This window comes from Sciurus carolinensis, chromosome 13 (assembly GCF_902686445.1).
Source record: "Sciurus carolinensis chromosome 13, mSciCar1.2, whole genome shotgun sequence".
Classification (NCBI taxonomy): Eukaryota; Metazoa; Chordata; class Mammalia; order Rodentia; family Sciuridae; genus Sciurus; species Sciurus carolinensis.
In genome coordinates this window covers 80,295,192-80,320,309 of record NC_062225.1, presented here as the reverse complement: position 1 = coordinate 80,320,309, position 25,118 = coordinate 80,295,192, and the positions used below count along the sequence as shown (strand labels likewise).

The 25,118-nt window shown below is 39.0% G+C and overlaps 1 long non-coding RNA gene across 3 annotated transcripts in view; it reads right to left on the bottom strand.

Moving 5' to 3' along the window:
* LOC124963381 (uncharacterized) overlaps positions 1 to 25,118 on the bottom strand; it is a 54,042-nt gene that overhangs the window by 10,003 nt on the left and 18,921 nt on the right. For 2 of the 3 annotated variants that reach the window (XR_007104722.1, XR_007104721.1), the window contains one exon: positions 23,944 to 24,055. The exons of the other annotated variant lie outside the window; for it this stretch is intronic. This is a non-coding gene — a long non-coding RNA (uncharacterized LOC124963381). The remainder of the gene's footprint in view (positions 1 to 23,943; positions 24,056 to 25,118) is intronic. 3 annotated transcript variants of the gene reach the window in all.

Below are 25,118 nucleotides of genomic sequence, written 5' to 3'. Positions count from 1 at the left end.
AGAAAGGTACTCTCAAACGTTCTTGGTGGTACTGCAAATTTTTCAACTGCTCTGGAAAGCACTATGGAGACTCCTTAGAAAACTTGGAATTGAACCACCATTTGACCCAGTTATCCCACTCCTCAGTCTATATCCAAAGGACTTAAAAATAGCATCCTATACTGATGCAGCCACATCAATGTTTATAGCAGCACAACTCACAATAGCAAAACTATAGAAACAACTTAGGTGTTCCCCAATGGATGAATGGATAAAGAAAATGTAGTATATATACATAGTGGAATATTACTCAGCCAAAAAGAAGAATGAAATAATGGTATTTGCTGTTAAATGGATGGAACTGGAAAATATCATGCTAAGTGAAATAAGCCAAAGACTGAATGTTCTCTCTGATATGTGAATGCAAACCCACAACAAGGGAGGGTGGGGAGGGGAAGAATAGAAATCCATTGGATTAGACGAAGAGGAATGGAGGGAAGGGAGGGGAATAGGAAAGATAGTAGAATTAAGTGGACATAATTTTCCTAGCCCTGTATTTGAATACACAACCAGGGTAACTCTGCTTCATGTACAACTGCAAGATTGGGATTCTAAATAGAATAAGTTATTCTCTATATATGTGTAATTTGCCAAAATCCATTCTACTGTCATGTATAACTAAAAAGAAAAAAATACAAGAAACAATAAAATCACACTAAATTATTCAGAAATAAACAAAACAAAAAAGTTATTGTCAAGTATTTTATCACAGTCGATAGTTTCCCTTTTAAATTTTTTAACAATATTTGGCAAAGCAAGAGTTTTAACTTTGAAGTCCAACTTGATTAATCATTTTATTGATTGTGCTTTTTGCATTATGTCTAAAATCTTTACTCAACCCCCCACATTGTTTATGTTTTATATTTTATATTCACCTATGGCTCTTTTTAAATTAACTTTTGTGCAAAATTACCTTTTTTTATATTAAGGGTGTTTTTTGCATATGAAGTTAATTGTCCAACATCATTAATTGACCAACATCAGGTCAAAAACTACTGTTTCTCAATTATTTTGTTTTTATCAAATATTTATGGTTCATATTAATGTGAATCTATTTTTGGATTCTCTCTTTTCCATTGAGCTGTGTCATATTTTCATCAGTTTAGATTATCATATCATTAGAATAATTTACAAATGAGATGGAGTACTCCAGCTTCATTCTTTTTCAAAATTGTTTTGGTTTTACTAATTCAAGTACCTTTCCACAACCATTTTCAAATTATTTTGTTTATATCCACACAAAAAATCTTTCTGAGGCCTTGCTGAAATAGTTTTAAAAGTATTGACAAATTTGGGAAATATTGATATATTAACTATACGGGATCTTCCAATTAATGAACATGTGGGTCTTCTAATTTATTCTAATTACTTAAGTCTCCTTTGATTTCTTTCATCATTGTTTTGCATTTCTCAGCAGGTAGATCTCACATTTGTTTTCTTATATATTTACCTATGTTTCGGAGGGGAGCAATTGCAAATGGCATTGTATTTTCAAGGTTTTATTCCATTTATTCATTGCTGGTGTGTGGAAATGTGATTGATTTTATATGTTGCCCTTCAATGACTGTTCTTTGGCATTCATGGGGGATGGGTTACAGGACTCTCTACTAACACCAAAATCTGTAGATCCTCAAGCCCCATATATAAAGTGAAATACTATTTACATTAACTTATGCTCATCTTCTTGTTTATTTTAAATCATCTCTAGCTTACCTAAAGTACCTAGTACAATGTATGCGCTATGTAAATGATTGTTTTTCAGTACTGCTAGGGAATACTTGCAAGAAAAATGTCTGTCCATGTTTGGTACAAATGCATTTGTTTTTCAAATGTTTTTGGTCTGCAGTTAATGAATGTATGGATGAGGAAGCCATGGACACAGAGGGCCACCGTGCCCTGTGACCTTGTTACATGCACCTGTCAGCTCTAAGAACTGGTTATGGTTTGTAGACTCCTTGGGATTTTCTATGTAGATAATCATGTCCTTTTACAAATAGAGATAGTTTTATTTCTCTGTTTTTAATCTGTATGACTTTTATTTATTTTTTTCCTTTGTTCAACTGGCAAACATTTCCATTTCTATTTTAAATAAGAGTAGTGAGAGTCAGCATCTCACCTGGCTTTCAGTTTGAGTGGGGAAAGAATTCAGTTTTTCACCTAAAGTGATTTGTTGTTAGCACCATTTTTGTAGTTAGAAGAAATGTATGTAAGATTCTCAGGCAACAACTTGGACTTGTCTTGCTTCTGGACATTGTCCTCGTTTGTTGACTGAAACTAACCGTTTGTCACAGTACAGTCATTTCTACCAGGAATACAACCAAGCTCACACATGTGCCAGCAAAACCAACTATGCCACCTCTGTTACCTGGCCTTCTAGGATTGTAAGATGCCATAGAGTCCAAGGTGCATTTTTATTTCAGAGCTGCTAAAAGATGACAATCACACATCTCATAACTGATAACATTTAGTGTTTTTTCTTACAGTAAACTCTTAAAAATTAACTGTATTTCACAATCCTGTCTCACGTTATTAAAAAATCTTTCATAGGTATACAATTTTGAGAGGTGCACAATGTTTTATTTTAATGATCTGTCATCATTTATTCAGTAATTTTAAAAATTTCTTCTACTAAAATATTACTTTGTTTTAAGATATCACTATTATATGTGATACGTTCCTAGGCATTTTTAGCATTGGAATATGCATTTAATCAAAAGGCAATTTCTCTAATTTTAAGGTTAGTTGTCTTTCCAAGGACATGATGTTATGCCAAAATAAAGTCAAGTGACCCCTGAGAAAATGAGTTTAGGTGGACAATAGAAACTTTTACTGTAAGGAGAACTTTGGTCTCCTATCATGTGATATGAAATTTAAAAAAATAATAATGGTTAGGTTTTTCTTGTCCATCTGTACAAGAGTAGACTCTAAGGTGAGGATCAGTCTTGATTTTTTCAGAAAATCCGCTGGTAGATGAGGAGAAAAAAAAATATTCCATAACAATTTTCTTGTTAATAGATTTCCACTAAAGGCCTGTGGCTGCAAATTGAAGGCTAAAATGGAATGTTTACTGGATGAAGCGTAAGGATGTTTGTGTCTCAGGCAGAGCAAAGAAATTTAATAGGGTAAAAACAGAATTTTTTGAGTTGTAAAAAATTGTAAAACTTTTATTTCTACTCAAATTTGTAAACCAAAATATTCCATAAAATCCATTCCCTCACTCTCTGGGTTACTATGGGAAAGTTTTTTAATATGTCTTGGATAAGAATCTCAGTTGTATTGGAGTTAAAACAAATACGTGTTGCAATACAATTCGCTCTTAATGTTTAGCTTAGCTTAGAAACAGAAAATGTTAACATAGCAATTTCCACTTGTTGATACTGGTTTGTATTTTGGGGGCCAGTACTGAAATTGATATAAACAAAAAGTACTTACATTGGATTTTTAATTCATCCTGTCTTGTGGTTCAAGCTGCTGGTTGTTTAAAGAGGAAGTAAGAGGCAGGAGATTAGGAATAAGTGAGAGCCACATTTATGCATTTCTTAATCGGAGTAATTTAAAAAGTATGTACAAATAGCATAAAGAAATGCGCACGTTTTTAGGCGGGAAGCACACAGACATGATGCAGTATTAGAGAGAAAGCCTTGCATTCAAGTAGGATTTCCAGCTCCGGCAGCCTGAGGCAGGCCTCTCCAGCTGAGTTTCAAAATGGTGAAAATCAATAGATCATTCATGGGAATTTTTTTTTTTAATTTTCACTCTTACCACAATAAACTTTAACTGAAGTATTATTAAATAAGATAAGTTTTGCTCATCTCTGCTACTTATGGTGTGATCTTGAACAAATAATTTTAGTTTTCTTAAAAAAATCTGAAATACTAATGTTTATCTTCTAAGGTTGCTTTAAACATCAAATTAAATTGTTTGATTATTATTTCGTGCAAGTGTAAAAACTAAGCATAAGGAAACGAAGTTAGGGCGTGTCCAGATGCAATTGTACAACTGGCACCTTTATTTGGTCTTCTAGGGTAGTAACTTGTAAATACTAGCCAGAATGCTGTCCGGAGCAACGTCAGAAGACCTTATTTCAGCTTAAGTCTTTACAAAGAACCAAAACGTGATTCAAAGAGAACAAGAACCTTGTGTGGAATATGATCCTAAAATCAGGGAAGTGTTCTTTAGGTGGTAAAATAAATGTATATAACACTTTTATTGACAATATTCATTTATCTCTAGGCCAAGGAGCGATGTTAACAACCAATCCTTCACGCCAGGCAGAAAGAAAGTTTTCAGAGGAAAGTCTTAGTTGTATTTAGAAGAATCCTTCCCTTGGGCCAAAGTGGTGTGGTGGATGCTCATGGCAACGGGGCCAAGGAGGCAGGGGGTTGTCTGGGCCTCCAAGCATTTTGGCTTGAAGAAAACAGGAGGCCTCGGGTTATGTCTGTGGCCACACTTTGGACACACTTGTTCTACCTACTCGTTGCCTTATTGAAACTTTTCTGTTTTTTCCTTTTCATTTTTCTTTTCTCCTCCTTCTACCTCCTCTTCTTCTTCCTCCTTCTCCTCCTCCATCTGCTCGTCTTTCTCCCTCTCCTCCTGCTGCTCTTCCTCCTCCTCCTCCTCCTCCTCGTCCTCCTCCTCCTCCTCCTCCTCCTCCTCCTCCTCCTCCTCCTCCTCCTCCTCCTCCTCCTCCTCTTCTTCTTCTTCTTCTTCTTCTTCTTCTTCTTCTTCTTCTTCTTCTTCTTCCACTTCAATCATTGCATTATAGTTGTACACAATAGGAATCCATTTTGACATAATTACATATGCAAGGAATTTAATGCCCTCCATTTCAGTCCCTATTGCTTCCCTTTCCCTCCCTTCCAATCCTCCATTCCCCATCTGCTACTCTACTGGACTATCTTGCACTCATTTCTGTATTTTTTTAGTTGGTACTTTATAGATATACATAAAAGTGCAATTCACTGTGGTGTGTTTATGCAAGCACATAGTGTAATTTTGTCATATTCATTCTGCAATCCCTTCCCTTTCCCAAACCTCCTCCCTCTCCCTCAATCTCATTCTTATACTCCACTGATATTCCTTCTGTCTTTATGATATCTGACCCTCGTTTCTTTTTCTCTTACTTTGCTCTGCCTTCCACATATGAGAGAAAACATTAGACCCTTAGCTCTCTGAGTCTGGCCTATTTCACTTAGCATGATGTTCTCCAGTTCCATCCATTTACCAGCAAATGCCATAATTTCATTCTTTTCTATGACTGAGTGAAACTCTGTTGTGTGCATATAACACATTTTACTAATCTGTTTATCTACTGATGGACACCTGCACTGGTTCCATATCTTGGCTATTGTGAGCTGCGTTGCTATAAACATTGATGTGGCTGTATCACTATAGTATGCAGGTTTTTAACTTAAATAAACCAATATCAAACAATGAAATTGAAACAGTAATTATAAGTCCTCTAACAAAGAAAAGCCCAGGACTGGATGGATCTTCAACTGAATTCTACCAGATCTTTAATGAAGAACTAACACCAGTTTTCCTAAATTATTCCATAAAATTGAAAGGGAGGGAACACTCCCAAATACATTCTATGAAGTCAGTATAACCCTGATACTAAAACCAGGGAAAGACACATTAAGGAAAGAAAACTACAGACCAATATCCCTCATGAACATAGATGCAAAAGTCCTTAATAAAATATTAACAAACTGTATTCAAATACTCCTCAAGAAGGTAGTGCACCATAATCAGTTTCATCCCAGGGAGGCAAGTTTGATTGAACATATGCAAAACAATAAATGCAATTTGTCATTTAAATAGAATTAAGGACAACAATCATATGATTATCTCAATGTATTCAGAAATTATCTTTAATAAAATTCAGCACCCATTCATTTTTAAAACACTGGAGAATCCAGGGGTAGAAGAAACTTACTTCAACATTATAAAGGCTTTTTAAGGCAAACCCAAAGCCGACATCTCACAGAATGAAGAAAAGCTAAAAGTATTCCCTCTATAATCAGGAACAAGACAAGGATGTCTACTCTCACTCCTATTCAAAGTAGTCACTGAAACTGTAACCATAGCAATCAGGCAAGATAGGGAAATTAAAGAATTAAAAATAGGAAAAGAAGAAGTCAATTTATCTCTGTTTAATGATGACATGACCCTAAATGTAGAAGACCCAAAACACCCTACTCGAAGACTTCTAGAGCTGATAAATAAGTTCAGTAAAATAGTAGGATACAAGATCAAAATTCACAAATCAAAAGCATTCCTATACCCCAATATTGATTATGCTGAGAAAGAAATCAGTAAAACTATTCCATTCACAATAGCATTTAAAAAAAATTGGGATTTAGTCTAACCAAGAAGGTGAAAAATTTCTACAATGCAAACTACCAAACACTAAAGAAAGAGACTGAAGACCTTCAGAAGATGGAAAGCCTTACCATTTTCTTCAATAGGCAGAATAAATATCAAAATATCCATATTATCAAAAGTGCTATACAGAGGCAATGTAATTCCCATCAGAATACCAAAGGTTCCTCGTTGAACCTTTTCACATCCACACATGATTTTCAGAAGCATTTTGTAAATTAAAGTCAATGAGCAAGACAAACTGGATTAGTATTGCATTAAGAAGTGTTAAAATCAAAGTCTGTTTCTGTTTCATCCAAGACCTTAAGACAATAGGTCTTGAGGGGAAATTCTGAAGGCCGGTTTGAGGCATCAAAGCAAGACTCCATTTGGACTGTGTTGGTTTAGGATTTCCATCAGTCTTGGAGGTCTCCTGGAGGTTTTCTTCAGGCAGAAAGGTGACCTTTAGGGAGCTGATCATCCAGAAGGGAACTGGGAGGAGATTATTAGTGATGAGCAAGGATTCTCCAAAGATCCCCCAGAAGCCATCAAAGGAGAAAGAACCCAGAAAGTACTGACAGCAAATTCAAGAGCATCAGCCAAATAAACCCTTTCCTGCCCTGTACCTCACATCTCTCTCTCCTTGCAGCCTGTCTGGCGGAGGGAATCGAAACCTCTCTCTGGGGAAGGAAAGGTACCAATACAGGGAAGAGACAAAGACAAGTCCTCCACACTGTCCCATCCCACTACCAGGCCCAGCCCTAGCAGGCCATGCTGGGGAAGGGCTCACTGTAACTTTAAATGGAATTCAGACTTTTGACCACTACTAGTCATCGGGCATTTTAATTACTGAAACAGTACAGTTTTGTGACTAGCAGCAAACCAAGGCACTTTTGTGAATAGCAACTGACTATAAAAGTTGTGGGCTGTACCCAATTTCATGAAAGGAATGGAGAAGAATTAGCCCTGGGAGCAAGGGAGGATCACAGTGGTTCTCTGATGGCACACTCAGGTGCTGCTGTTGTAGAGCTTTACTGAGCACCAAGGGTGACAAATGATGAGCAGAGAAGGATGTTGACCTAAGTGCTCCCAGTTGCCCATCTTCCCCTGGGAATAGAGTGCTCGCTATGCTAAGCACAGTGATTACCATCAAACAAAGTGGTTCAGGAGAGTCGGGATGCTATACACTGATGGTGCCTCAGCGAATAGGAGACAAGCGTAAACCTGTGGTGCTCACTTAGAAATCACCTGCAGGAGGGCCTCCTGCATGCATGTGCTGCTCTCCTTGGAGTACTATTTTGTTGGTTCCCGTGAACTGATTGAAAGGTTATTCATGGGTCCTGAGAAAGGCTTCTTTAGAAATGATTTCACAAATACCAAGAGCAAGTCCTCATTTAGATAAAGTAAAAGCTCCCCAGACCCACAGAGAATGTCCTCCCAGGACTGTGATTTCTGCTGAGGTGAGTGAGAGAAGCAGAGCTCACAGTGCTGGAAGCAGCGAACGTGTTGTATCCCCTGTCACGTGTCTTTCCTGACACAGTCCTGGACCTTGAAACTCTGGCTACTCCTTCCTGAGCAGAGAAGGTCAGAGCTACATCTGCACAACCCAGCCTGTGCCGCTGAGAACCCCTGAGCTGCCATGAAGCCTCACTGGGAGAGCACTGGTTCCAAATGGGCCCAGGGGCACTGGCACTAGGAGTCCTGATGGCCAAGGGGGCCAAGCATCTGCATGGCCATGACTGAGCAGGTCAGATGGCACCTCACACCCTGCCCTGTCCCTGCTCCTCTAAAGAAAAAGCTCACTATACTAAAACGCATTCCCTAGAGACTCTTCTTCACTCTGATTCACTTTAGATAGTGGGATGTGTCCAGCCTCCTGGGACATCCAGGCCACAGAAGCTAAAGACGAGCAAAAACAACCAGCTGTGTAAAGAGAGCAACAGGAGTGGACATTCAGTATTGAAAGACAGTAAAATTTAAATATAGTAAAAAAGTCCATTCAAGGCTCACTTTATTACCACGCATCAGCAACTCTAAGCAACATCAGTGAGAAAGTGAAAAAACTTTTGTTGTTCTGAATTCTAAGCAATTACTATGATTATTTTGGGATTATAATCATAAAAGGTTATGAAATTATATGTTTTTATATCATGTATAAAATTGTTATGTTTATAATTCTTTAAAAATTATGATGGTTACCATTTACACAGTATATAATGTTTACACAAATATATACTATATGTCTAAGTACAATAAAATATTTTAAAATTATATTATATTTATGTAAATATAATCTAGTAAGAATAATATATAAGTAAATATTTAAAATATGTATTTAACAGTGTTTTAACAGTATACTATTTAATATGTAATTATATAACATACATTTATATTTATATATAAAAATTTTAAATGTGCACACTCTTATTACTTATTCTTTAATAAACATTGTATTCTATATATGTCGATTTAGAGAACTCCTAGTGATAAATCAGTGCTAATCCACATCCATTTAGCTACATGTGTTTGTTTTGAAATTAGAGATTCAGAACTGTTAGAGTTCTTTTCAGGTATACTTTGTGACAATATGAACATCCTTGTGCAGAAATAGTAGATTCCAAATGAAGAACAATGAAATTATGATTTTTAAAAACAAAGAAACATATCTTGAATGATTTATGTGACTTCTTGGGGAATTTATTTTTATTCATTTTAAAAATTTCATTTAGTGAGTCAGTGTGCAATCTGAGAGGTGATACTTCTGTTGGGTAAGTACACATTTCAAAATATAGATGAATATTTTATTGAATTTCAACAATATCTTCAAAGTTGAAGTGTATTCTCCAAAATTCTTAATTGTCACAAAATGAAAAAATAGAAAAATAAAATGAAACAGTACATCAGTGATGTGCCTTTTTGGATCTTTTGTTTTTGTTAAAACTCACAATTATTGGACAATATTTACACAAGATGTTTTTATATTAGCAAGTAGCTAAAGAATCAATTCAAATGCTTTGGTAAATATAATAACTATTCAATAAATATTTGCACAGTATTTTTCTGCTTTGAACTGTAAGTTAATTTTATTACTTTACTCATAGGATTATGTGAATAAATAAATGATTCAATGCCTGCTATTTGGGGCCCCTATTTTTATTTGCTTTACTTCCTGACTGTTAATGAAAATAATTTCATCACATAGAGGCTCGTGGATGTAAAAGCAGTCTTCTCTGGGTCTCAAATGCACTAGACGTGTGGCTGACCTCAGAATTATTAACTAATGCCAATATTTACTAAGTAGCTCCCATGTATCTGACACTATTCCAGGGTTTCTGATATAGCAATGAACAAAACAGACAAAATTCTTGCCCTTATCAAGTTTAGAGTCAAGTGGCTTCAAAATGATAATTACAATAACAAAGTTCATTAGGCATGACATTAAGGAGTGAGAAGTGCTTTGGAGACCAAGGTGGGCAGGCAACGGGATCAGTACCTGCTCTGGGAGAAGGCAAGCCGCAATTTCAAACACCTCAGTGAGAAGCTGACATTGGAGCAGAGAGTGAAGGAGGACAGAGCATGAGACACCACCCTCTTCTGGGAGCTCATGGATGGTGCCTTGTGTGTCATCTTATCTACCAGTGTTTCCACTATTATCTATAGAGATGATGTAACAGTGTCCACAGATACAACTTTACCAGAAAGCTAAGCAAAGCTCTGTTCAATACAAAAGCAAGAAAGTACTATGAGTTGAAGAAAGACAGTTCCACCTGGCAACATGACTTGCAAGAGGGTTGCCAGGAAGTGGTGAGACTTAAGTCAATCTTGAAACACACCTGGGATTGCATAAACATAAAGGGAACCTGCAGAGAGACCACTGGGTCTCAGGCATAAAGAAGAACCTGTAGGATTGCCGGTGTTGTGGCTGGAAAATGGAGATGAAATCAGAAAAGTGTATAGTTCATTTCAGGTCGACATATTTTTATAAAATGTGGAAGTCAAAAGGTGAATGGTGACATGAGGAAAGTCAGCTGGTGACTCTGGCTGAGTAGGCTGGAAGGCTTAAGGAAACTGAGGCCCAGTGGTGGGAGAATCAAGGTGGAGATTAAGTCAGTGAAGATAGTATGTCAGTGAGAAAAATGGAAATTTGCCCCAGTCTTAGCACCAGGTTAACAAGAGTGGAGAAAGAGAGACGACCCCGTTCCATCCAGTGTTTAACTGGTGGCTCTCTAAGGATGAGACCAGAGGCCAGCCTCCCTTCTTCATTTTGCTAGGCTATTGTGTCAACAGTGTTGACTGGAATTGGACAGGTGGAGGAAGGGACGGAGAAAAATAGGAAAATACATATTGCTCATGGCGTCAGGTTTAGTCAATGCAGATTTCAGCTGGAGAGATTCTGTAGCTGAATGCCGATTGTTAAGTACAGAAAGGATCAAATGCTCTGTGTGTTCTTGTAAGTCATCTTATTTACCAGTGTTTCCACTATTATCTGTAGAGATGACATATTATCTGTAGAGATAATATGTCATAATAATAATAATAATAATATCTCTACAGATATTATCTGTAGAGATCACATATATGTGATCCAAAGCTGACTGGTAAAAGATGCATTTTCTAAACCCCAAATAAAAACTCAGACATCCTTAACAAATATGAACCTCCAGGGAAACCCCAGGGAACTCCGGAGCAGGGCAGTGTTTAGGTAAGGGGCTACAGAGGCCCTGCCCTGCTTCTGGTGGAAGAAAGATGTGTAAGGAGGAACTAGCTCAGAACACCAAAGCACATTCCCCAGGCGGTGCATGCTAAATGCTTCCCCCACACACACTGTTCTTCCAGGCAGTTTAAATAGCGTAGCTCTCTTATCCAGCTGAAGAATATCATCTATGAAGAAGGAGGGGGACTTATGAGCTTTTAAGCTGAGAACAGATGTACTACCAGTCGTTCTCTGGGCCAGCCCTTCACAAGTTGGTGGGAGAGGAACCATCTTATTTGCAGAAAGACCATTTATTTGAAGTATACCATTTGGTGAAATCTTCAATACACTCAATGTGTGGACATTTTATTATGGATTCTGGGCTCTATCAAAATAGCTCCTTAAAATCAATCCACATCTAGGTTAGAGGAAAAGTGTCATATTAGGAGAAAAAATAGAATCTCACAGCACTGACTTTGAAAACAAACTGCATGAGCAGAGACTTCAGAATAGGCATTTGAAGGGAATTCTTCCCAAAGTGCCATTTTTCCCTGTTCCCAAAACACATACACACTCATCCCTTTTCCCTTCCTCCTTCATTAACACATGCCATAAAAAGGTAATGTCCTCAATATGAACGGAATTTTTTTTAGTGTTTTAGGGTTTCTCAAAAACTTCTCAGTGTCTTCTCCCAGATGTGGGGATCAGCACCCTAAACTTAGATGCATAACATTTTCATGAAAGTCAGGTTAAGAATTCATAACACACAAGCTCAAGTTCCCTAGGGACGTCCTCAAGATCCATTTTTGGAAGAGAATGTCTATGTTTATAGCTCCAGTTTATAAAACATGTACCAATCACTTGGCCTCGGAACGTGTTTACAGAGAAGAAAAACACCCACAAAACAAATAAATTGCTTCTCGCACAGTTTGGACCGACAATTCTTGACTCTCTTTTTGGAACTTGACTTTTCCCTGCCTGATAGAGGGACTCATTGTCCCAGCCAAATGGTTTCTGTGAGCACCTGATCTTATCACCACAGTCAGATTCTAATTCCCTCCTGATTTATTGACAACTGCTTAAAGTTTAATCAAATTAAGCTTCCTCCGGACTAGAAGCCCTCTAAACTAGGACCCCTTCTAACTTGGGGTCTTCTGGAATAGCATGTGGACATCCCATGTGGACAGTTCCCAGTCTGTCAAGCAGAGAGGTGGGAGCCCTGTGTCATGGTTCCAGTCCTGGCCTGGTCCTCTGTTGAGATAGTGGAGACTTGAATTAGCAGTTCCGACTTTGATACAATTTCTCAAGAAGGACATAACCCTCAGAAACCAACTTCCCCATGTGGACAATAAACCCAAGTACTGTTTTGTGGGTACTGAGAAACAGGCCACCAGGGGATACATTCAACTGGCCCCCTTGGAACAATTTTTTTCACAAAAACAGAAGATATCCTGCTTCTTTTCTGTGACTAGAAAGTGAAAAATTAGAATGAAAACTCATGAGGAAGAGATCAGGAACAATGAAGTCACAAATGGAAGGAAGATTTGAGAGAACCAATCACAGAGTGAGTGGAGTCATGCCCAGGGAAGGTGAAGGCATCCATTGCCATTTGAAGATGGGAGTCATTTCTGTCTTCTCCCTCACTGTCCTGAGACTAGTGCTTTGTACGTTATGGATAATTCATATTTTTTTTTATCATTCACAGCATTTACCATATAAATACTTATGCTATTGTTGAATGAATAAAGGAATAAAGGACCTAATACCTGTCAAACACATCTCAGTTAGAATGCTTCCTCTACCCACTAAGAAATTCCTACCCTAAATCCTGTGTTTGCCCTTCCCTTACTATGTTTTTATTGTACCCCTCTACATATTCTGTAAAAGTGTTTATTTAGTTTGATAGCTTCTAATTTTATGTTACTAAGCTTAATCCCTATTGCTATGTATTCTTGGAGCTCATTTGTTTGGAGAGTTATATGAAAGATAGTTGTTCACTCTTTGTCATTTCTTCTGTCGAAGGACACCCAGGCCTTTGCTAGTAGAAACAGGGCCCTGTCAGCATTCATATCCTCTCTTGTATGTGTGCAAAAGTATTGTTGGGCAAATATTTAAGAGTATATGAACAGTCAGATTTAGAAGGTGACATAAAGCTCTTTTCTGAATCGGTTGTATCCATTTATAATCCTGTCTACTGATTTCATTCTTTCAAGTATTTGGAAATGTCAGACTTTAAAAAAATGTACCAACTGCGAAACGTACCTGGTTGTTAAATGATAACCAGTGTGATGTTGACGAGCGGTCCCCTAATCGCCAAGGGCATTGGTCTCCTCTTCATATTTTGTTGATGGATTAACTTCTGTTCCTGTTTCCCCTCTGGGCTCCCACAGCTGGCAAGGTGCCAGGCCTTTTTGGTGATTCCTTTTCACAAGATGTCCTATCTAATTGGTGATTCACGAGGCTGGGACAATGAGTAGACTTGTTCCTTTCCGCTACTGGGTCGTGTGGAACAGTTTTTCGAAGCTTGAGCCCCAGCCCCCAGGGCATCTCAATTAATATTCTAAGACAAGTGGGCAAACACTTGATGCCTCACGTTTCTCATCTGAAAAATGGGGATGATAATAAGACTAGCAGATATCAAGCGACATCTCTATAAACCGTAGTCTACCAGGCTGCCCTTCAGTGCCAACCTCTCAGCCTTGGCTTCTCCTGTTCCTGCCTTTCACATAGCCTGTCTCAAGTTCCTGCTATATCATATATTATTAATGTTAGAAAATACTCATCATACTATGATAATGATTATGATACCTAAGAATTGCTGAGCTGTTCATATATGACCAAGACGCTCAGTATGGTAAATGATATCACTTCATTTAAACTCACCTCCATTCTAGGAAGCAGATCCTACTCTTCTTATTTATGTCTGCCACCTACAAGAATGACTTCGCAAACTACATCTGCTTACAGGCCAAATAGTAAATATTATAGCCCTTGTGGGACTTTCATCTCTAGTTACTCAACTCTGCCACTGTAGTGCGAAAGCTGACTTAGACAATGTGAAAAGGAGAATTCCAATTTAACTATCTTCAAAAGCAAGGAGAGGCAAAGATTTAGTCTTTGGCTGGTAGCTTACCTGCCCAGAACCTTGTCATGAGCCCAAGAGTGAAAGCCACTTACTTGCAAATGCCATAATTTTATTGTTCTTTATGGCTGAATAATATTCCATTGTGTATATATACCACAGTTTCTTTATCCATTCATCAGTTGAAGGGCATCTAGGTTGGTTCCACGATCTAGCTATTGTGAATTGAGCAGCTATGAACATTGATGAGGCTGCATCTCTGTAATATGATGATTTTAAGTCCTTTGGGTATAGGTCAAGGAGTGGGATAGCTGGGTCAAATGGTGGATCCATTCCAAGTTTTCTAAGGAATCTCCACACCACTTTCTAGATTGGCTGCACTAACTTGCAACTCCACTAGCAATGTATGAGTGTACCTTTTTCCCCACCTCCTCGCCAACACCTATTGTTGCTTATATTCTTGATAATCGCCATTCTAATTGGGTGAGATAGACTCTTAGGGTAGTTTTGATTTGCATTTCTCTTATTACTAGAGATGTTGAACATTTTTTCATAGATCTGTCAATTGCTTGTAGATCTTCTTTCATGAAGCATCTGCTCATTTCCTTAGCCCATTTATTGATTGGATTATTTGTATTCTTGTTGTAAAGTTTTTTGAGTTCTTTATATATTCTGGAGATTAGTGCTCTATCTCAAGTATGTGTGGCAAAGATTTTCTCTCTTTCACATTACTGATGGTTTCCTTTGCTGAGAAAAAGCTTTTTAGTTTGAATCTATCCCAACTATTGATTACTGCTTTTATTTCTTGTGCTATGGGAGTCCTGTTATGGAAGTCTGGTCCTAAACCAACATGAAGATTTGGACCTAATTTTTCTTCTATAAGGTGCAGGGTCTCTGGTGTAATTCCTAGATCCTTGATCCATTTTGAGTTGAGTTTTGTGCAGGGTGAGAGATAGGGATTTAATTTCATTTGGCTGCACATGGATTTCCAGTTTTCCCAGGAAGAGGCTATCTTTTCTCCATTGTATGTTTTTGGAAACTTTGTCTAGTATGAGATAACTGTATTTATGTGAGTTTGTCTCTGTGTCCTCTATTCTGTACCACTGACGTACCGTCTATTTTGGTGCCAATACCATGCCATTTTTGTTACTACTGTTCTGTAGTATAGTTGAAATTCTGGTATTGTGATACCCGCTGCTTCACTCTTCCTGCTAAGGACTGCTTTAGCTATTCTGGCATTTGCAGGTAAATAGATGCAGTTGGAGAATGTCATGCTAAATGAGATAAGCCAATCCCAAAAAAACAAAGGCCAAATGATCTCTCTGATAAGTGAATGATGATACATAACAGGGAGTGGGAGAGAGGCAAGAATGGAGGAAGGATGGATTGTATAGAGGAAAAAGACAGGAGTAGGGAAGGACAAATAACAGAATGAGACAAACATCATTACCCTACGTACATGTATGATTACACGAATGGTGCGACTCTACTTCGTGTAAAACCAGAGAAACAACAGTTGTACTCCATTTGAGTACAATGAATCAAAATAAATAAATTAAGAAAAAAAGAGTGAAAGTCACGTTTCCGAATTGCCATCAAGCCCCAAAGCTCACTTAAGGGCAGGCCTGCCTTTGCAGGACCTCTTACTGTAGCCTACGCTCTTCATTTAAATTTGGCAGATGTGTATTGAGCATTCCGGGTGTGCTAGGGACTAGCGCAGATGCCAAGGACACAGAAATCTACTAAAGCACAGCCTCTGTCCTCCAGGTTCAAAGACCAGTGGTAGAAAAATCAGGTGAAGCAACATGGAATTTATAAGCGCCATAATGTAAATATAAAGCCAGTGCCATGAGAATGCAGAGATCACTTCACCACTTCATAAATGTCACATGGCACCTGCTGTGTTCCAGTCACTGCCCAAGACCCTGGAGATACATGGGTCAGACACAATCCTACCCTCATGCAACAGAGAGTGCAGCAGGAAAATTGCATTAAAGCAATCATTTAGAGGGTGCAAAATGCGAGAAGAGGTAACCGAGGATTGTGAACGGATCTGAACACACGGAGGTTGGGAACGGAGACTCTGTCTGCGTGATGAGGTGGTGGGACATGAACTGAAAGGTGAATTAGGGCCAGACCAGAGGGGTTGGACCCCTGGTTAAGGAATTCGGGCTTTATTCTGGAGACACCTGGTAGGCATCAAAGATTATTGAACAGGTGAATGACAGGACGAGTCCTTTTGAAAGAAAACTCTGGCAACCATATGGAGAGTAAATTGAAAGGAGAGAGATGTCAGGTCAACAGACTCTGCCTGCTCTGGCCTCAGTGGAAAACCGTTTAATGAATCCAGGAACAGGGGAGAAGCAAAGAGGCCCCAGTTGTTGGACTGTCGAATAAATGCAAAACAAGTGGATGCTGCCTATTGAGGTTTGAATAAATACTTTAATGAGTAATATATTAATTTCCTGTCTAATTTTATATGTCTGGGTTATCACTTATCATTTGCCAAACACACTGAGTTAAATCTTTCAAGCATTTCCACCAAATACCTGTAGTTGATTTGCTTGTAAGCTTTCTTAGAATCTGCTTTCTCCTTGTAGAACTCAAAAAACAAAATGATCCGGAAGTCAGTGTATCTACAGACTCTCAGGATGTGGCATCTGCATATATGAGATTTGCCCTCTGTCAAGCCAATGTGTGGATGGGGGTCAAGCATTTTACAAGACAAAATAACAATAGAGTTATCCCTGCTCTGTGAAACTTTATAACCCAAGAGGTGCCTAGAGGCCTTTCTCTCATTCAATGGCTTCCTCACATATCTGATCAAGAGAAATCAACTCTTGGAGTAAAAGTTGACTCTTTCCTACCTACAGTGAGCTAACAAACACAGCCGATGGTCATTTAAAGTGTACATCTCTGCTTTCTACTGTCTGTTCCACCGTCACTTCCCACTGCCCCAAGTGATTAATAAATTTTGTCTTGGGAGCATATCAGAAAAATAGAGATGGTGATAGATAATGAAAGTTTTGACAAGGACAGTGGCTTCCTGATATAAGGCCTTGGCCCAAGCAGTGCCAAGAATGTCATCTGCTGGTGGCACTGAGATTTCATTGCAGATATATAGCAAAGACGAGTTCCCTTTGGGATCTAAAACATACCACAGGCAGAAAAACAGATGCAAGAACTATGAATAATAGAAGGACTTGCAGAGCTCAGTCCAGGCAAGAGCTGCTGCCTGTGAGTGAGGAAAGGGTTACAGGGCCCCTGGGACCTTCTTCAGCCACATATACGTGACCAGGGTATCCACAGAAACGCCCTTCTAACTGACAGGCAGCTGATCATTTCTGCAGCCTACGTTGGTTTTAATATCTGCATCCTAATTTATTTGACATCTGCAGAACATCCAAAGAAAATATTCAAGTATGGGATGGGCAATCCGGCTGCTTTCTGAGTTCATCAAATATCTCACACTCCTTTTTCAAATGTTTTCAGTTTTGCAAAACTCAAAATGCATTTTGCCAAACATGTTCTCTGTTAATGTTTATTTAGAAGGGAATTTAATCCGTATGCTGCTGATGCATTTACACTTAACTCATCAAAATGTTTTACTAGAGCCATTTGATGTCCAAGAAACCTTTTGAGCCTTTTTTATAAGCCTCTTCAAGCCCATTTTGCTTCGAAACAGGAAGTGGCCTGTTACTAACCATAAACGAATGCAATTCCCTGAGGATTTGGTTTCATTTAAGACACTGAGAGACCGCAAGGTTTCAGCCTACCCTGAACTCTACAGAAACGATTTTCTCCTGAACCTACTGAGAATGCATCATGCACAGATGAGGTGCTGTTATAATTTTCCAAAACAAAATCCTTTATGAAGAGGTATCCTTCATGCAGCTCCTGGGAAAGACGGTTACCAAAGCAGAGTGCTAAATCAATGGCTTTGCAGGCTGCACCTGGTCAATGTCACTGTCTCCTACGAATCTACTTACCATTCAGAGCTCGTTTGCTAGTATTAATAGAACAAATAAAATACAGCAGGAGATAAGGATACTGGGATAGTGATTTCTTGCTTCAGGAAAACCTTCCTGAGTTCCAGACCAATACAATGTTCCCAACCACGAGCCAGAGAGCCAAAGCTGATATAAACACAGCATCCAAGCCACAAAACATGACTTGTTTAAGGCTTAATTCTGTGAAGTAAGGCAGGAAACAAGATTTATCCTTCTGGGAAACTTCTGGCATTTGCCTCAAGCTGCGCCTGATTCCTCTCTGCCGTCTTCGCCATCCATTACAGCTATCTGAAGGAAATCAAGCTTTTGCCCAAACTAAGGCAAAAGAGAAATGTCTCCATCTGAGTCCTGGAGAAATCCTTCTGTTTGACGTGGCATTAAACAACGGAGAGCGAACTGCTGTGTCGCGTTGCTGGGAGGATCAGTGTTGCTATCTTAGGCCTTTTGGCTGTGAAGGGGAGTAAAATTAGTTGGACGAAAGCCATTTTACAAACATAGTAAAAATAAATTACTACACTTAATAATTGAATCTTAAACTTGTCATTATGGCAAACTCTAAATTATTCCAAGAGCCTTCCTTTGCTGGGACTTGGCAAAAGTATTGGGTGTTGGAGGTTGGTTTTCATGTATGAAATCCAGCTTAGGTTATTACTGCACAGGCTACAGAGTAAACGTTCAAAGGATGAATGGGCCATTGAGAAGTAAATCAGACTCCCTGAGACTCTTAAATGAGTCCTGGAAGGTTTCAAGTCATCAGTGTGGTGAACTACCAAAAGAATTGGGTTGTTAATAGAGAACGTGAGGTTATTAATACCAGGTTTTTCCTTTGTGTGTGTGTGTGTGTGTGTGTGTGTGTGTGTGTGTGTGTTTGTGTGTGTGTAAGAGTTTGTTAACATATCCTTAATTCTTGTTGTTTCAGTTGTGTTACCTGCACACTGATTGGGCTGTGAATGCTATGTGACTTAGTCCTTGGTCGGTTTTCTGCTCTTGGGTACGAGGTGGGAGTGTTTATGCTGGAGGAGAAGGCTCAGACTCCAAACTGACCCAGAGACATTTCAGTTAACATCTGACTTTGCTTACTTGTCCTAAATATTAAATTATTAAAAGACTATTACTATTCAACCACTTATTGGCTGAATATTGTTCCTTAAAATTATATATAAAGACCACTTTCCTTAGACTATGGTTTAAACCTGTTTAGTGTCAGTGACTGAATTTGGCATCCTAAAATTCTTCAGAACACTCGAGCAAAAGAAGTAACAAAGAAATGCACATACACAACCAATAAATCCTTTTTTTTTTTTTTTCCCATGAGGTTAGGAAAAACAAATTAGTTCATTTTTCAGATTGTATATGTAAAGACTTTATATCCAAAATGCTAACGTTACTGCTAAGAGTTCATTAAAAACCATGGGAAATCACCTGATCTAGTAGGTTGTATTTCTGAATATACTGGCCAGAAATAAATATTTTATATATATGTATATATGTTTTTCCATTTTGGTCTCATGGATTATTTTTCAAACCAAGGTTATATATTCACAACTGCCTAATTAACTTAGGTAAGATCACTTGTGTTTCAGGGCTATGTGTGTGCATATTCATTGATTCACTGCCAGTCTGCTCTTGCCAGAGTAAGTCATGGAAACATCACGCCTGATGGTAGAAATGGTCCTGACTGGTGAGCGAGTTCACTGAAGTTAACAAGTTCAGCAACACACGTGGGCCTATGATGTCTAATGGAACAGTTGCAGAAAGTGCAGGAGAGCTTTGCATCATGGCACACGTGACATACATTTCACTCCTTGATTATGAATTATTAAGAAATGATTCCCGTAGATTGAAAACCTTTTTTTTTTCTTAGAAAAATACCTAGTCCTCCCTTGGTGTCATTAGTACTTCAAGCCTGGATGTGCCATTTTCTCCCCATAGCGACTGCTCCTGCTGTCTTTGTTTTTTTTTTAATGGCATCAGTAGTATCAGTAACTTTGAAATCTTCCAGTGTGAAGGTGAATTAGAGCTGGCCCCTGGTGCATAGAACCCCAAAACACTTTATATGTGGCCTCATTCAATATTTCCCTTCTCTTATTTGTTGGAACAACTCAGAAATAGTTTCTATGTGATCCCTCATTGTCTTTGTTAAGTAAGCAATTAATGTACAGGAACTTTACTATGTATTCTGATTGCATTTGTACAGAGATATATGTGTGCAGAGTATGATACTTCTGCAATTGTGAGCTATGAATGCATTCTAAAAAAACAAGCTGCAACCATTATAGATAATAACAATGATAATAACCAAGTTTTATTTAGGGCTTAGTGTTGCACAAAGTAACTGGAATTGATACAACTGCAATCAATCCTAATTAAAGAAAAACTATAATCATATTTTTGCTCCTTTTCCATCTCCTCCTTCTCCTTATTTTCCACATTTTATTCTTCTAATTCTTATTTTATTGCTTTGGCAAATAATATTTGGTGGTTCTGCTGAGATGACTTAGGTAGCAAAGAGTGAAGTTAGTCCTCAACCCTGAGTAGATCTGACTCAAAGCCAGGCTCTGCAGCCTCTTGTGGGGCTGACTCGAGGAGTGTCATCGTCATCTGAGTGGTTTTGCCACCACTACAGGGAAGCCATTCTGATGGAATTGGCCCCTTCTTAAGCATACACACTGCGTGTCCTGTTTATGAAGATCCGTGAGAGAAAATAAAGTCAATATCTACTTCTACTGCATAAAGACAGATCCTGGGGGCGGGGGGAATGCTCCACAATACCATCCAATCAGGGACACTTCTAGGATGAGAGAAGCAAAGTCCCTGGTGCTCAATTTAAGAAGGTGGTCAGTTATGTCCAAGTTCCTCACTGATTTGCTTCACCCTAGTCTTGGCCCCATGTCCACAATTACCACATGTTCTAGTTCTACTGAAATTAAAGCCAGCCTATTAGAGATTCATTAAACATCTACTATGTGCCCTCTGTTGTAGGGAAAGTGAAACCATTTCCAATCATATTGCATAGGAATGTCCTGAAGGAAAATGTTATCTAACTGAAAAGAGAAGACATGCAGTGGGGAAGCAATTAAATCAGCTCTATCATCACCTCCATGAACCATCACGGTCACATAAGTCACAAAGTGGTGGACTTAGTATGAGGACATGGGGACCTTGCAGAAGAGGTCCTCAGGGATCAGTCCTTATGCTGTAAGTCAGATATGGGTGGGTGAGGCAGGTCTCTGCTAGGGACACCAAGGGTCTCCAGACAGAGGCTGATTGATGTGGGCTGTAGGAAGCCACTGATGTGTATGAGCAGGGGAATTATGTGCCGAAAGCTCTGAGATGGATTATGCATCCCTTTGCTGGGGTGGGTCAGGGTGATTGATGAATGGTTGGTCCATCCAAAATAAGAGCATTGCTTTAGAATGGGAGCCTATAAGTTTAAAGTTCATTTTAAGTGGTTACTGCTATGGAGTGGTTTTGATCTGTTACAGGGAAATTAAAGTTGGACAAAAGGAAACAGTAGAGGTTGAAATATCCAAATCAGGCGTCATATTTACACCGTTTTGTCAAATTCTCATTGCTCTTGGATTTGGCTCTGTCATGCACTTAGCAGTTGCTTTTGGCTCTGAGCTCCTTACTGCCTGAACCCCCTGGCTACCTTGTTCACTGAGAAGTTTATGTGGGTGTCTCTGGTCATCCAGATTAGATCACAAATCATGCCAGGTCAGGAATCAGAGTTCTTCTGGTATGTTCTACCTCTAGATTCTGGTAACAACCAGATACATGACAGGCAATTATAAAGGTTTCACAGTTGACTGCTTTGGAAGAGAGACACAGGTAGAAATTGAACTTGACTGTTGAGTGTGCAAAGTTCTGCATTTGCTGTATTTTGCAATGTTTGGACTGAGCTGAATGAAATTTCTAATGGCTAATTTCATTTTTAATCTTCATTGGAGCCAGAAAGCTCCACCTGTAAGGGAATGATTTTCATTGTATTTTTAGAAAAGAACCAGCACCCAATTTTCTGTCAATCAAAGCTGTAATAATGAGCAGGGATTGACTGCTTCTATGCCAGTGGCAATTGCTTAGGAAGGAGACTCAGGATTCAGGCTTCTGTAAATTTCTTGGCTTGGGGTCAAACCAGAAAGAACAATGCAAGACCCACATTCCATTTGATACACAGATATCTGAGCTGGGGACACTGAGGCCCAAGACAGTTCACCAAGAAGGCAGAATTATGCAACTCTGTCACTCCACAGGGCTTAATTTCCAGTCCGAGCTATCCTGGGACTAAACGGTACACATAGCAACCAAACAAACTCACCACGTGCACTCTTTGCATTGTTAAATGGAACACAATCTCCATACTGATGCATAAATCACTGAAAATGAAATGGACTGACTCCTTACTTATTTACTGTCACTAGGGAATGGACTATTTATTACAGATAAATATTCCAAATAACCCAAGCCTGTGAATTTAAATGCCAAAACTTCAGAAAATGTTAACTACATATGATGAAAACCCTTCAAACCTTTCCCTAGTGTCTTAAACACAATCTGCAGAGTGCAGTTTGACTTTCAATATGTTTGGAGGAAAAAAAGTGGAAAAGAAATGGCCAGGCACATGGCTAAGTCTGAAGCTTTAATGCTGGTGACTAACCAAGAAAAGCAAACCACGCCAGGCTTATTCTACTTCTCGTTTTTGTTCAAGAGGGCTTGTTGGTAGACAGAAGGGTGGTCTGAACTTTGTTGCAAAGAATCTGATGTCTTATTGTGGAGACATTGAGAGAGTTTTGACACAGGTGTATAAACATAGACCATCTCACCTGGCCCAATCCATTGAATCTCAGTCACATGGGAACAAAAAATAAGATGAGACCTCTGACCTTCTGTATATGATCTTGGAAGGGATTGTGAAAGTTAAGGGAAATATCAAAACACTAAAAATAAGGGAAGTGAACTTAATGTCCATCTAAAGTACAATTATTTAAAGAAACATTTCTGAACACCTGGACGAGGAAAGACATCTTCAGTTTCTTTGTCTCTCACTTCATGTCTGATGTACTCACAAATCCCATCAGCCTTATCTGCAAAGTAGCTACGCAACTTGACCTCTTCCCTCCTGCTCCCAGTCTCTGGCACAGCCCAAGCCACCCTCACACCTCAAACTGGGGCCATAATGGAATTATTTGTGGCACACCATCATCACCTTCCTCTGCAAGCCACCCTCCCCCCGGCTTTGAAGTGGGCAAAGTCCATAGGCTGCCCTTGACTTTGTGCCCTTTGTGTGTGCTCCAAGGATGAAGGCTGACTCTTGGAATGGGCGTGCACCCTGGGGCTTCCTCTGGTCTGTGCCAACACCTTGAGACAAGCTGCCCAATTCACCGCTGCCCTGTCCCCAGCAGTCCTAGAGCAGATATGAGGAGGCAGCACAACCAGACCAACAGTTGGAACCCACATTCCCAGCCCAGCCAGCCGAGGTCAGTTGGTTCCTAGTAACAACCAGATTCTGGAGAATAAGAATCTGTTGAAACCATTGCACTCTGGGGTCACTTCTTACAGAGCGCTATTCCTGCCTTCGCTTACTGATTCAGGGGGTGATTGCACTATCCTGTAGCAACACCCGACTCCCCTGTTCTCCTTCAGTCTTTTCTAAGCACAGAAGTTTGAATCACTGGACCAAACAAGAGCCAGATCTTATCCTTCTGCTCAAACCTTCCAGTCATGACAGTGTCCTACCAGGCCAGGCGCCGTCCTACCTCTCTGATCTGGTCCTCTGTGTAACCTCTTCTTCTCTTCTGCAGCATGCAGGAGGCACAACGCATAAGTGAAGGAAAATGTTTTTCGTTGTTGTTTTTTGCTGGGAGAAATCTGAAATACGACAGAATGATTTGCCAACAATAACCAGACACAACCTACCTACGACTCCACTTAAATTCTTAAATTGCATGTGTAGAAAGATCCTGCATTCTTTCTCCTATGGGGAAACCAGAATTTACAATGTCAACTCAGGACCAAGAGTAATTGTTCTGGAAAGCTGTTCATTATGGTTTTGGGTGGTAAACTTTCTGATCCTTGTGTGTCTGAAAGTGCTGCCTTTATTTTGACTTTCCACTTAAATGATGATTTTTCTAGATAAAGATTTCTAGATTCATAATCTTTTAGAATTTTATTTATTTATTTATTTATTCACTCATTTATTTATTTATTTTTGGTACTGGAGATTGAACCCAACGGCACTAAACCACTGAGCCACATCCCCAGTCCTTTTTAAAAAGTTTTTATTTAGAGACAGGGTCTCCCTGAGTTTCTTAGGGCCTTGCTAAGTTGCTGAGGCTGACTTTGAACTGGTGATTCTCCTGCCTCAACCTACCAAGCTACTGGGATTACAGGCATACACCACCACACGCAGCTTTCCCCCAGAATTTTGAAGGTAATTCTCTATTTAGATTTTGGAACTTCAGGGTCTGTCTTCCATATCTTAACATGCTTCTTTCAAGAATCCATTAATTTGATCTTTCAATAATGCATTATGATGGTATTTCTTAATTTTGAACTTTAGGTCATTCACTAGCTCTTTATTTCTTATTATTTCCTTGAGGGTTTTATGGACTCAGGAGGCTGGGGAAGGAGGATAGCTTGAGCCGAGAGGAGTTTGAGGTGAGCCTAGGCAACATGGTGAGATCATCTCAGAAACAGATTTTAACTATTGATAAATGTCTTAAACTTTTGATGACATTCTTGAAATTTTCTTACCAACAGTTATTAGTTCATTATTCTGCTGTGCTTGTGAGTTTTGCTTTTTTTAAAGTATTTTATATATATATATTTCTCCCTGCTCTTAGCTCCCCAGTTATTCTCTTTCTTGTTAGTGGTTTTCCCTTCTTAGCTGGTTCTTCATTCTTCTTCCTTCTCACATTTGAGATTCCCTGTT